Source organism: Ciconia boyciana, chromosome 2 (assembly GCF_034638445.1).
Source record: "Ciconia boyciana chromosome 2, ASM3463844v1, whole genome shotgun sequence".
In the NCBI taxonomy this organism is placed as follows: domain Eukaryota; kingdom Metazoa; phylum Chordata; class Aves; order Ciconiiformes; family Ciconiidae; genus Ciconia; species Ciconia boyciana.
The window spans coordinates 65,834,467-65,848,815 of NC_132935.1; the positions used below are offsets into that span (position 1 = coordinate 65,834,467).

Consider the following 14,349-nt stretch of genomic DNA (forward strand, 5'->3'; position numbering starts at 1 on the left):
GATTTCATTCTTTGATATGATTAAATTTGGTAGCTAAAGGCAAGTTTTAAGATGTAATTTAATCAGGTATCTGAAAGGCATTTAACTTGGAACTGATGAAAAAAGTAGCTTCATACATTTGCAACAGAACAAGATGAATGAATTAACAAAGTGATAATTAACATTCAAGGATGAGAAAACTATTAAGTGATGTTTTGCTACTATAGTTTACAGGTATCAGTACCCAGCCTGCCCTATTTGATCAGTGATCTGAAGTACCTGCTTGATACTATTTGCAGAGACTGCAGAAATGACATTAAAGTAATAAAAGTAATAAATGAGGACAGGGTCATCCAACTTGTTTAACTAAGCCTACATCATATTAAATGTGTTTTAACACAGACTACTGAAACACTATGTGGTTTGAAGTAAAGAAACCAGACAGGTGCTGGCTGTATGGGATGGGGGGAGGAAAAAAGGGATATCCTGAAGAACTTGAGCATTGTAACAGTTGGGCAACTAAGCAGCAGTAACCTGGCTCGGCGGGAAGTAGGTTTTGGATCAAGTTTTGGGTGAAAGACTGAGTAGCCAAAAAAAAAAAAAAAAGGTAGTTTTATCACTATAGGCAGTATTCTCATAGCAGTTCCCCTTGTACAGAAATATACCCTTTTTAAAAGGGTTTTTAAAAATTAAAAGGTGCAGAAAGAAAATGTAACTCAGAGAAAGCTTTAGACTCTTAAATAGGTCAAACTATTGAGATAATGAAAAAAGATTAATCCAGTCACCCATCAAAAGCAAGTGTTTTGTATTAAAGTTTTATTTAGCAAGAAACAGGTGCAATAAAAATCTCATTTTAGAAGCTGAAGCCCTATGAATTCAAAGATGACATACAGCGGTGTCTTTGGAGGCAATGAAAGCCATGAAGTGCTGGAACAAGCCATCAACAAAAATATCTCCATCTTTAAGCCCTTTCCAGAGGACACACTTCCAATGCACAGAACTTACAGGTGACAGAGTTGAACATTATGGCTTACGATACCCAAAAATTGCTATTAAATGAGCCAGTGATCTTTTATGTCCCCCCAAGATCTCCTCAGGCAGTACGTGACTCAGGCAGCAGAGCTCAGGCCGCTCACAGACCGCCCGGTGTTTAGGCAGGAAACCCCGCCAGCCCTGACAGGGATGCGTGCTAGAGGTAACGCGTTTCTGGGGCGGGCGTGAGCCCCACGTCCGCCGTGCACACGCTATGGACCTGCCAGGCTAAAACCAGAACCCACGGAGGGCGTAAGAGAGGAGGGCAAGGAACGATCGCCCCCAGGGAACGGCGCCGCCGCCGCGGCTTTGGCCGAGCCCGGCCTGAGGCCGCCCCACCTGCTTCTATGCTCTGAAAGGGAAACCTCAGCCCTCCCGCTACAGCAACACGCAGGCAGACCCGCCGTGCCGGCTCCTGCAGTCAGGAGGACCAGAGGCCCACACCGGACCAGGCACAACCCGCTCGGCCGGCGCCCAGCCGGGCCCGGTACTGACCTCCACCCGCCGCCCACACACCGGCGCATGCGCCGCCGCACTCGGATGTACCACCCCCCCTCAGGCGCGCACGCACGTGAAGGCCCCCTCCCACTCCGGCGCCTCGCGCGTGCGCAACCCAGCCTCCTGCCACCGCCCCTCCGCGACCTCTTTCACGCCACCGTGTACCCCCCCCCGCCCGCGCGTTGGCGAGGCGCGCTCAGTGCGCCTGCGCCGCCTGGCCTTGCCGTGAGTTCGCCTCTTCTCCGCTCGCTCTTCTCTCTCCCCACTCCCCCCCCCCTGCCCCGCCACGCTGGGCCCGTGTGCGCCTGCGCCAGCCCCCCGCCTGGCGTGCTCCCACAGCGCCGCGTCCCCGGCGGCCCGTGTGTAGGGCCGGGCTGGCTCGCTCGGCCCCGCCCCCTCGTCCCCCCTTCACCAACCGCCGCTTCCTCCGCCGTTGCCAAGTGTGTGTGTGTGCGCGCGCTGGGGGGGGGGGTGGGGGGAGGGAGGGGGCAGCCATGCCGAGGGGGCGGCCTCCCAAAGCCAGCAGGGAGACTAGCAAGGCCGGCACCGAGTCAGGTAAACAGCGCGGCCGGGCGAGCGCGATACGCGCCCGGGGGTGGAAGCGCGGGCGCCGCGAGAAGGCGAAAAGCCTCCGCGGGCTCCGCATATAGTCCCCGGATATGGGGGAGGAAGGCCGGGTCTATTGTGTGAGTGTATAGGCAAGAGGGCGGAGGGGAGGGGAGGGAGCCTGGCCCGGCCCTGCGGAATGATACCGAGCGGGCAGCTCCCGCCGGCCCACACGGCGCGGCGGAGGGGAGCCTGGTTGGCCCGTCGAGCCCCGCGACCTGCCCGCAGCCTCTCGCCTCCCTCTCGGGGGGCGGCGGCTGTAATGGCTCCTCACCCACGGAGGCTGCGGGGGGAACTGGTCGCGGCGCGGCCGTTGCCTTCGCTTGCTGCCCCGTCGTGGGGCGGCGGCGAGGCTATCGGCGGAGAAGGGTTTCTCGGCCCAGGCCAGCGGCCTTGCCTTCCTCTTCCTCCCGGCGCGCCTGCGGCCGTGGTGCGGGTGCTGCGAAGGCAGATCCCGGCGCCGGGCTGGCTGGAGCTGGTGAGGGCCGGTGGGAGAGCCCGGGCGGGCTTGCGGCAGGCAGGACAGGAAGGCTCCCGAGTCCTTCCGCCGCTCTTTTCCTTCCCCTCGCACTGCCTCCCCTCCCCCTGAGCCAAATTAATGAGAGCTTCGAATAAAGGATGGTAAACGAGGGAAAATAAGAGTCAACTCTTCCATCTCTCTGATTACAAGAAGGAGGGCTTTTTTTGAGGCTTTAAAAAACACCTTTGTAGTAGTTTTCTTTGTGAGTATACGTATAAAAAAGAACTGGTTTTCTTTCCCAAACATATATTACTCTGTGTCACACTTTAATTTCTAAATTTTTGCTTGCATTTTAGTGTCGTTGATGACTAGAGAATATTTCAGGGCAGGATTGGTTTGATGAGCTTGGGGGTTTTTTTGACAGCAATTTGTAGGTAGTGAGTTTTATGGCTCTTTTGTGTAGTTCAGTCCTGCTGATGTTACTAGGGATCTGTGAGTAGTATGTGAATAAAGCCCACAAACTGCAAAAATACTGCGTTTTGGGTAGACCTGAAACCCTCATCAGTGACTTCTCTTTCAACACAAGCATGCAGCAGTAGATTTTTTTTTTTTTTTACCCAGATAGAATGGGGAGAGATTTCATAAAACATTCAAATACTGTGGTTATTTCAGTCATGAAAAGTCAACTAAGTAATATTTTCAGTATATATATAGAATGTCTGGTTTTCTGAATACTTGCAGATGAGCTCTGGCTCTTCAAGAGGAATGTGTAGGTGAGCCTTCTGTAGGATACTTTTTGTAGAATTGAAATATGCTGGCAGGCAAAAAAAAATGCTGTACTGTTACATGAGTGTTGGGAATACATGTTTCTCCAGTATGGAAAGCCAAATGGGCCATAGGTTCCTACCAGAAGTTTTTATTATATTTTATTTTTTTGTTGGAGCCATTGATCTCAGCTTTTGAACACTAAATAATAAGTATATAAAGAAGGACCCAAAGAGCTTTGGCTGTTAACAGTTTTGGAAGCTGAGAGGTTTTTTAAAGTTTATTTTAACTAAAATGTCTACTTAATTCTCTAGTAGTTCTTGCAAGGGTACACATGTATCATATGTGTGTAAGCTCCTGTAATAATGGCATGATGTATGAATGAGAAGATCAAGACTGGGACAAGCTGTCTAGAAAAAGTGCCTCATAGCTGTATCCCTTTTGCTTGTAGTTGGACCTTGATCTTAGACCCTTCCTATGGTAAGAGGTATGGGTGACAGGACTTACTGTGAGTTTGATCATATTTTGTATTTTTCATGTATTTAATTTTTTAAAAAGAAATTTGCTAATTTATTAATGCAGTTGTTTTATAGAGGTAGTTTGCAGACAGCATTTTAGAATTACAGGGTCTAGGGCTACTGCAGGGATTCAGAGACTTCTGCAGTCTGCAATCGCAAGGACTCTGCCCTGTATAGACAAATATTGTGGGTTCTGGAGTCTTTGGTCCTTGAGATTTCAGCAGTTTGGGAAAACAGCAAAGTCAGTGTTGACAAGCGTCACGTTTTTTTCTACACTTACATGTGGCTAAAAGAAGATCACGAATGAAGAAGCTCTGGCTGAGCAGGACAGCTCGAATCTGGGAAATTTACGTTCTCAGGACTTGCGACTGTTTTGTCCCATTCAGTTACAGGCTGACAGACTTCGAAAACTGGTTGTGAATTCCACAGGCTTCACTTTTAGCAGGAGGAATTTTATTTAGAAAATAGCTGTTTACAGAAATAGATTTCATGTCTTTTGCTTAGGAAATTGTACGTTTTTAGGTTTTGTTCCTTTTTAGTGTGGTCCTCAGAATTCCTACAACCCTGGTACGCTAATGTCTTTCACAGAAGAGAGGTGTTGCTCTCTGTAATTGTACAGTCTGTGTGTTTATGGTAATACAGCTTTGGAAGAAAATAAAGGTGAATCAGTAATGTTTGTTGTGCAGCTTCCTTAAACTACTTTAACCACCATGCATGTCAAATACTGGAACATGTTCTTTGTTCTAGGAAAATTAAATATGTTAGATAAAAACCTGAACTCTAGGCAGCAACAGTCAGAACAATACCTTGACCTCAATGGCTGCTGTTCTAAGATAACTATTTTTGCATTGGTACTGTTTTCCCAAAACCATCTTGTGATTCTCTGTCTCTTTTTTTTTTTTTTTTAAACTTAATTGACCTCTCTGATGGGCACAAACTGAAACACAGGAGGTTCTATCTGAGTATAAGGAAACACTTTTTTACTGTGAGCGTGACTGAGCACTGGCATTGGTTACCCAGGGAAGTTGTGGAGTCTCCTTCTGTACAGATATTCAAAACCCCATCTATATGCAGTCCTGGGCAACTGGCTGTAGGTGGCCCTGCTTGAACCAGAAGGGTTAGACAAGATGACCTCCAGAGGTCCCTTCCAACCTTAACCATTCTGTGATTCTCCTTTGAGGTGGATGAAGTATAGGGTATGATTCTCAAGAAGCTTAAAAGAGCTAATCTTCTGTGATTTGGGGTTTTGCTGCTCCTTGATTCTTGCTCTAGCTGCTTAGCAGTGGTTGTATAGCAAATCCTTTTACAGAAGTGCAGCAGGTCCTTGGCTCTTGCCTTTCTGAAAATTTCAGGATGAGACTTTGAATACCTATGAAGGAAGAAGAATGTGTTAGAAAAAATGCTACTCCATGCAGATGTTTTTAAAGAAAGAAAAGGACAAGCAGCTCTTAACACATAATTGGTGTTAACACACTAATAACACATTTACACAGGTTCTTGTGACATAGCCTCTAACCTGAGAAGGAAGTTAAAAAATAATTATTCATGTATGTGGCTTCAGAGTTTCCAGTGTGGCTGCTGTGGTTTTAAGTAACCTGCACTACAGCATTTGAACTGTCAGAGTTTTAGGCCATGTGAATTTTCTGTAGTCTGTTGTGCATCGTTGCCAAAATTCATTTGAGAACCACTGACTGAGGGGCAGTTCTGTTTACTCTGTTCCCTTAGGAGTGTCTCTAAGACACTAGAAAGCGATTTCCACTGCTATTGTGCAGCTAGGGTAGCACAAAGAAAACATGCAGGGGAACATTTATTGTGTTCTATTTATATTGGTATATGTTTTGTCATGCCCCTTTCTGAATATATTTATTTCTCTGATTTAAGCTTGGATATCTTAGCGATACTTTCTTAGTAATAATCCCTCAAACTGTTACCTTTACTTTTAGTTTTACTAACTGACTTTGCATAAAATATTATTTGTATGCTTTTTTAAAGATATTAGCATAACAGAAGATGCTAATTTTAAATATTTTTGGAGCTTGGCAGAAGTGCCTGAAAATTGAAAAGAAAAAGCCTTGAAACACACAAGTGTTTTGGAACATGCAATATGATTTTGCTTTGAGAAAAGTTTTTAAAAATATGATAGGCCTCATATTGTAAGGATGTTATTTTGAAAAATCTTACTAACTCTTTGTTTTAATTAGAATTTAGCAATGAAGAGTTGCTATTAAGCTGGAATTGAAATGAATACCAGGCTTTTACTGTTCAGTTAGATAGCTAATGAAAAGACAATGTTTAAAGACATATTTGTTATAGATCCAGAGTAATATTTTGGGTGCTTATGGATATTTTATTAGCTACTGTAGTGGACAAGGGTTTTCTGTAGGTCCTGTGAAACCTTGAGACTTTGTCACTGGTTCTTTTGGCTAGTTTGTGAGAGTTTCCATTTTGTCCCAATAAATGTGTAGTTGTTACCGTGAGTTGGTAGTCACTGCTTTGCTATTGCTGCTGTTATTTCAGGTGTATGAGAAGGATTTTGAGGACTCTATTACTGTTCTTGCACCTTCAGTCTTCTTTTCTTCGCCTAAATTTTCCTTCCCCATAGTGAAGGACATTTCTATTTGTACCAGTGCTGCTTGTCACTGTTTGAATAGCAGCAACATGAAATGAGCAGTTTTGACTTTCACAACTGTCTGATCACTTTCAAATAGCAGAAGAGGAATTCTTTGAACAGCAAAGTGAAATATTTGCAGGGTATACTGAAGCAGTTTTTAAGCCCAGAGTGTATGCCCTATATTTAAACCCAAAGGCTACTTTTACACAAGTTTAAACTGAATTCCTTTATGAGTGCAGTTAAAACTGAGTATTTTGTGCCTTCAGAGGGCCTGAATTTTAACAGGATTCACATATGAAGAGTGGTAAATATTAAATACACAAAGATAAGAAACACAGAGAAGGCAATGCAGCTTTAAGTTTGCCTCTGCAGAGCTGGCTGTATTTTGTTTGCTACCTGCCAATCCTCTAGCATCACCTAGGGTGTGGGTATATTGAATTAGGGGAAAGTCAGTTCTGAGGCTTTACATTCCAATTTTGTATTATTGAAGAAAAATGCAACTTGAACTCACTGGTTAAGTCTTCCCTGAATTTATATTGTGTATATTATTTTAGTAGTTGTGCACTAGGATTTTATGTGGTGACCTCTGACTGACAAGAGAAGAACAGGTGAGTGATGTCATGCAGGTGAGAATGAAGAGGTTGTGGTACTGCTTCTGTGACGTGGGCTAAATCTTTTAAATACAATGGGTATAGGTAATTCCTTTTTAAAACATACAGGAGGGTCAACTGCTCAAACTTTTGCCTTAGAAAAGATAATCTTTAGGCTTTAATAGTGATACTTTTGTTTGGTTATCTCACTGTTCTGCAGTAATAAAATCTAAGTTTATGTATGAGGGGTAGGTTGGATCTCAGTGAGAAGAAGATAGATTACACTGGTGTACTTTAATTCCACATTAGCTCCTCATTATACTTGAAATATGTCTGTGCCTTTTCCCCAGTAATCTATGCAGTTAAATAACTTGTGTTTAAGTTCTGGCTGTATGATAACTTCAGCCCTTGTTCTGTCCGTTCTCCATAGCTTTCTGCCAATTGCAGGTCCTCATTATTTTGTTCCCTATTGCAGTTGCGCTCATACCTTCATACCTCATTCATTCCTATGCATTAAGTGCTTCCAAATATAATTAAATTTCTATTTGAGACCTCTCGTGTCTTTTTCTTTTGAGTTTTCCTGCTGTAGTTGGATTGTGTTCACTCTGGGGGAGAGGGAAGATCATGTAACAAATCATTTAGTTCATTCTGAAATTTCTGTTAACAGTGTAGTGGCTGGGCACAGGTAAGGGTCAAGGTCTCAAGCATGAGATATCCAAATTATGTAAAAACAAACAGCTGAAAAATGCTAATGGGTTGAGATGGTGGGTTGAGATGAAGACAGCTTCATAAATGAAGGAAAAAAGTAAAAAAAAAAAAACAACAAAAAAACCAAAAAAAACCCCCCAAAAACCCAAAAACCAACCAACCAACAACAAACCCCAACCAAGTGGTGCAAAGGCAAACATTCACCACCTCTCACAAGCAGACTGATGCTCAGTCTGTCTCTGAGCAAAGACTGCCTTGGAAGGACTACCCCTGAGTTTGTATTGCTGAGCATGATGTTTGTAAGGCATGGAATGTCCCTTTGGTTGATTTGCATCCGCTGTCCCCTCCAGCCTCTCTCCCACCCTCAGCCTGCTCCTCTCCCATCCTCAGCCTACGCATTGCAGGGGCAGAGTGGGAAACAGAGAAGGCCTTCACGCTGTACAAGCACTGTTCAGCGATAGCTGAAACATTGGTGTGTTATCAGCATTGTTTTAGTCACGAATTTAAAACACAGCACCATGTGGGCTGCTACGAAGAAAGTTAACTCCACCCCAGCCAGACCCAGTATAATTTATTTAGCATCTAACCAGCTACGATGGAGCTATTAATTCCGTGTCCTGTCAGGCTTCTCTGCTGCCTGCAGCGCGTCAGTGTTGTGCAACTTCTGGAGTCGTCTGTGGTCCTGAAAGGAGTGCAGCTGCTTTGTGTTGGCAAGTGCTGAGCAATTGGCACCTGGACATCCATCTCAGCAGTGTGCTCCTGGAAGCTAAGCATCTGGACTAGTGCTACTTTAAATTCCATATTGATTATTGACCAAAACATAATAAAACTACCTTTTCTTACATGAGAAAATCTTAATTAATTTCTGGATTTTGGTCTGTTACACAGATTGAGAGTTGAGTCTTTCCCCTACTCCTCCCATTAGAAGTCATGAGGCATGACTGTTTACTGTTTTTGTGAGTGCTGAGCTAAGTTTAAACTAACCTGATTCTTTCATGATTGCGGAACTAAGCAAAATGTTTTAATGATTTTTCATCATTTGTGTTCTATGACTTCAAGTGTAGTATGAGGAAGCATCAATATTGCCATCCCTGGTTTGTTCTCTTGTCCTACCACTTTCTTTCCACTCATAAATTAGTAAATAGCTATAGAGTCAGACCCTTTTGTCCCTAAACTTGCCAGCAGCCATTTAACTTCAGTGACAAGTTTTCATCTGTGAATTCCGCAAGCTTGAGTGTTGTGTTCGCAGTGTCCTCTCAGTCGGATGCCAGTAGGCTATCAGAGATCTCATAAGGCTGTGCTGCGTTTACAGCCGAATGAGTCCATCTGTGCCTTGCAGAGAGGATTGCAGGCTGCCGTGAGGCACAGTGCTGCTTACATAAGGAAGGAATGGTTGGGAGTGCTCTAATTCTGTCTTCCTCCTTCCACATTGAGTTGTCATCAGTGGCTTATAGCAGAGAGCACCTGCTTGCTGACTCAACTCCTGAGGTCAAGTTTTCATGAAGGCTGTATCACAGAAATCTGTAGCCGAGTTGACCCGAAGCTTGATTGCTGCTGCTCTGTGAGGGACAATTAATTTGAAAAGAACTTAAAGGTTGTAACATTAAGAATATTTAAATAAGTCCATCTTTAAACTGGAAGTTTATTATCATTGATAGGTACTTTGCAAATCTGCTTCTGGTATTTTTGGGCACTTTGGACAAACTGTAAGAATACAGACAAAACATCTGTTTGACAGTGCGTAATGAGCTAAGTGCTCCCTGTTTAGTTTAATTGTATTGATACTTGACTATCTGTCTCAAGCTGTGATGGAATACGGTTGATTTATGTTGCAACTAGACAAACATGCAAATTGCAAAAAAAAGTAGAAATTGACAGCAGCTTTTGCACTGTTTCCATGCAGTTAATATTAATAAATGGCAGTGTTTTAAACTCTGCAGCTCTTCAGTGAGGTTTACCATTTGTTGTAGTGTGCAGACCTGAAAGAATCACTTATTTTTCAGGGGATTTGTTGCTCTGATATTAATTTTGTGTTTTCTCTGTGTGTGTGTGTGTTTGTTTATGGATTTCAATAAGAAGCTTCTCTCTAGTAAGAGCATTCCAGTTTTTCATGGGATTTTTGTTGACATTATATGCTTAATCAGTTAATGTCTTCTCTAACTGAAAACTCAAACTTTTAATTCTGTGTGGTTGACTTGAATAGCATTCTGTTAGTTCATTAACAGACAGCAGACTTGTGTTTTCATCTGGACAGAGTATATCTAACAATAAATAGATTGCTTAATCTGTGTACCTCATATTTATATTTTTCTGAGATCATTTGCACCATATTAGCTATCTATGCTAGGGTTGCTAATCTGATAAATTATGAATTTTGACCATCAAACGCTGTGTCACATATGTTGGTATTTTTATTTTCACAGAATACCAGAATCATATAGGTTGGAAAAGACCTTTAAGATCATTGAGTTCAACCATAAACCTAACACTACCAAGACCACCACTATACCATGTCCCTAAGCACCTCATCCAAACGTCTTTTAGATACCTCCAGGGATGGCGACTCAACCACTTCCCTGGGCAGCCTCTTCCAATGCTTGATAACCCTTTCAGTGAAGTAAAATTTCCTAATATCCAGTCTAAACCTCCCCTGCCGCAACTTGAGGCCATTTCCCTTTGGTACACAGGAAAAGTTTAGAGTTGGTTTGTTTGGGTTTTTTTTTAATTAACAAATTTCTTAGTACATTTAAAAGTATAGGATCCATACCCCACTGCCACCTTCTTGAATTGGCATCATCTGCCTGGTTTTGGATATTCAAAAATATTGGCCTTTAAGGTAGATTCAGTATTTTGCAATGTTTGGCTTGTTTCATGATGCAAGCCAATGCACCTAAAAGCATTTTTTCTCTGATACAAGGAAAGATGATTGCACAACTGGGTTTTATTGGTGATTTCCCTGAAATATGGTAACGTAGGTTATTGCTTTGACTTGCTATGATATAGAGGTATCAGTGTAAATAGTGTCTTCGTCTGGTTATTAATTCTTATAACAAAAAACTCTGTCAAACTTTTATTTCATTTTTATATTTAAATGAAGACAGACCCAAGTTGTACTTTACAAGTCTGTGACACCTGCCTGAGAAGTCAAAATACAGCTCACTTGCTTGTTACCCTTTTAATTGATGTCTTTCCTGTTTTTCTGTCTTCCCAATTCTAAAGGCAACATAACAGTTTTGTCCTTGCTGTTACACAATTGCCTGATTTCAGCAGGGATATTATTCTGAATACTCTCCTTGTTACTGGAAGAATAAAATAAAAAGTCACTTCCTGCATCTTTGATAAAAGGGAGCTGCGCAACTCTCAGAAATGCCCAGTATTTGGCTGGTAATAGAGGACCAAACTATTGTAGTGAGAATACAAGCGAAAAGAGATTAGTACAGTCTCATCTTTCCCTTAAGCTGCTTCAGATATAGTGTTAATGAATAAATGAATTTGTGTTTTTATTTTAATCTGCATTAGATGTCAATCCTGCCCTTTGAGTGAAAGTGAAACAATTGAACTTTCAGAGTTCTTTTAAATCCAAACTGGACTGTTTTTCTATTCATACTGGCTGTACCTACTTAGAGCAGTCTTCAGCCTGATCTTCCAATAGTTGAGCCTTTGAAGATTTCTAGAATCTAACCTAAATTGATTTGCTGTGCCTTATCCTTAAGGATTTCTGCAGTAAGAGTCCTCTGCCAAGTCAAGCTGGACCTTACAATCCAGTTGCTGATTCTAGGGTCCAGTCCTGACTCCCAGACGTCTTTCTTTTGCTCTTTAGCAATATTAAAGATAGGACTAAAAAAGCATAAGGTTCAGCTTTGGAAAGAGTAACAAAGATTTTGTTTACAAGAGTAATGCTTAAGGTGTTACAGACGTAAGCAATGAATTTTCTAAATGTGTGCCTTCTATTTCTTCTTCCTTGGGGTCTGAGGACCTTTAGGAAGGTGGAAAGGCTTGCAGGCAGCTAAGGGTTTATGATCAACCATGAACTAGTTTTGAGAAACTCCTGACGGTTCGACACGGGGTGTGATGTGCTCAACTCCTCATTTCTTAAAGTTTAGGCTGTTTTTCTGTTCTTTCCTATGAAATATTTTAAGATTATGCTTTTGTTACCCCTTTCTGTTTGTTTTGGTGGTGATAATTTCCTTCTTTTTAAAGAAAAGCTGAAATATCTTCTTCCTGTATATCTCTGCATCAGGTGATATGATTTCATACACCTATAGTCATCAAATTCTGTTGAAACATCACAAGGATATGTAATTTTTCATTAGCATATAGTTAATTTAAAGTTCTTTTTGAATTTTAGAAGAAAATTCATAGCCTGTAAATTAATCAGTATTGCGGTTGATACAGATACGATACACATTTTAATAAAAATGATATATAGAAATGTTATTGACCTAAAAAGTAAGTGATTTGGTAACATTATTCGGACGCTAGTGAGCATGTTGCTTTTTCTGAGTTTCAAATTGTAGGGAAGTTAGCACCTTTGATTATTTCTGCTTATTTCAAAGTTGCACTTTTGCTACTTCAGTTGCTTAGCATTGTTTTTGTATGCTGTCTGTCGTCTTTGATCTCGAGAGTGAATGTTTAAAGATAATAATCTCTTTGGTTCATGGAGAAGGTTTAAAGGCCTTTCTAAAGTCATGGTTTGGATCATTTTTCAGTTATCAATTTAAAGTGAGAGGTCAGTCCTTCATGGGGTTGAACAGTTACTCTTTTCTAGGGGGAAGGAAAGCTTCTTGCATTACATTTTCATATAGTCCAAGTATTGCAGTAGATTTTTCTTTCACCTCTCTTTTTCTTGTCATGCCAATATTTACAGAAACTGATTCTGTGCCCTTTATTCTACTCAGGTATATTTATCACAAGGATGCTTAAAGGACAGTGTCTTGTAATTAAAGCTGTGCTTTTCAGCTTTTAAAGAATTGTGACCATTTCAGGGATGTTATTGATAGTGTCTGCATATATTATGAATTTACAGCTGAGAGTCCTTTAAAGGATGCAGTAGGTTTAAGTTTATACATGTTAAAGATTTGTGATAGTTAAGCAAAGTATTTCTCTCTAACAGAAAGATGTATAACTAAGCGTTTCAAAGCAAAAGTTAATTGGGTGACTTAGTCCAGAAATGGGAAGTGTAAGTCCCCAGGACATTGGTTTTAGTTGTGATTTTTCTCACCCAAAATATCTTGTGCTGAAATGTTTCCTAGAGCTTCCTCAACTACAAGCTTTTATAGTTTGTTTATGAGAATTTTAGCAGGAAAAAAAGGTGGTCAGTATGTGAGGTACTGGTTCCCCCCCCCGCCCTTGTAAATGGTGTGTTGAATGAGACAGGACTTTGAGGTAGGTGCAGTACTGAGCAGAAATACTATATGAATCGTAATCTTTGGTTTCCTCTGAGGAAATGTAAACAGGATGCTGTAAGGTTCTAGTTGTGTTGTTACTTCCTATGCCTAATTCTTACATACACGGTGAGAAGTAGTGACTTTCTTAAAGGGAAACATCAGGCCTTGCATGTCTAGATAATAAAATCAGTGTTCCCTTTTTTTGCATTGTGTTGCATTCTGCAAAGTGTTGATGCACTTTGTTGAGTTGTGGCAGTGTTTGAAACTGACTTCTATGGTTTTTTTCTCTTTAGTGTCCTTAATCTGCAGCATGAGTCAATTGATTTTTATTTTCAATTTATTAATACTGCTTTGAATGATCTTACATATTTTAACCCCTCCTGCCAATTGCTTTTTTAAAAGTTTTTCTTAAATAAAGATAACTTCCTTAGTAATACAATATCTTCTCAAGTGTAAAATGTGTTTAACTTACTTGATTAGTATTTTCCTTTTATGTTAGATATTTATAGGACTGACTTCAGCCATTTGAGCAAGAGGATATAGAAGCTTGCAACTTGTATATCAAAAGTTGTGTGACTGTAGGAGTTCAAAATAAGAAAACTGTGTGGGCTTAGACTGTGTCTATTAAAAAACAAATAGTCTTTTTCTCCATTGAATTCATGTGTACACATTTGACTTGAAGTTTATTGCATCTCTCTGAGCTATTTGAAACATTAGTGTTGGTTTTACAACTGTAAAGGTAACTAATAAAGGTTTTACGTTGCCAGAAGTAGAAGAAAGACAAGATGCCTAAATTTTTCTTAAAGAAAAAAAAAAGAGAGAGAGAAAGGAGCAGGGGAGGACAGAAAACCTGTATAGTCAGAACTGCTGACTATGTCGTATTAAAAAGTTTTTTATTTTTTTGAAACACGTGATGTAATATTATTAAAAGTAACCCCTGGCAGCATCTTATTCATACCTAGTGTATTTGGCAGCATTTTATTTTGTTGCAAACTTGATGGGTGTTTATGAAGCACAGAAATAATTTATTTCAAATTACTGGGAAAAGGTGATTATTTATCTCCTTAGTGACTGGCAGTTAGAGGGATGGATATATTCTGTTGATCCTGTGTCAATGGAAGCAGTAATGTTTATGCCCGAGATCTTCAAGATCCCGTGAAATTAGAATCTTTTATAAGTCAAAATCTTACAGGAG

The 14,349-nt window shown here is 41.1% G+C and overlaps 1 protein-coding gene across 1 annotated transcript in view; it reads left to right on the forward strand.

The window, feature by feature from the left end:
* The first annotated feature begins 2,006 nt into the window (after positions 1–2,006).
* Positions 2,007–14,349, forward strand: part of ZNF236 (zinc finger protein 236) — a 94,005-nt gene continuing 81,662 nt past the window's right edge. The window contains exon 1 of the mRNA XM_072852849.1: positions 2,007–2,064. The gene's annotated coding sequence lies outside the window, so the exon portion shown is untranslated. The remainder of the gene's footprint in view (positions 2,065–14,349) is intronic.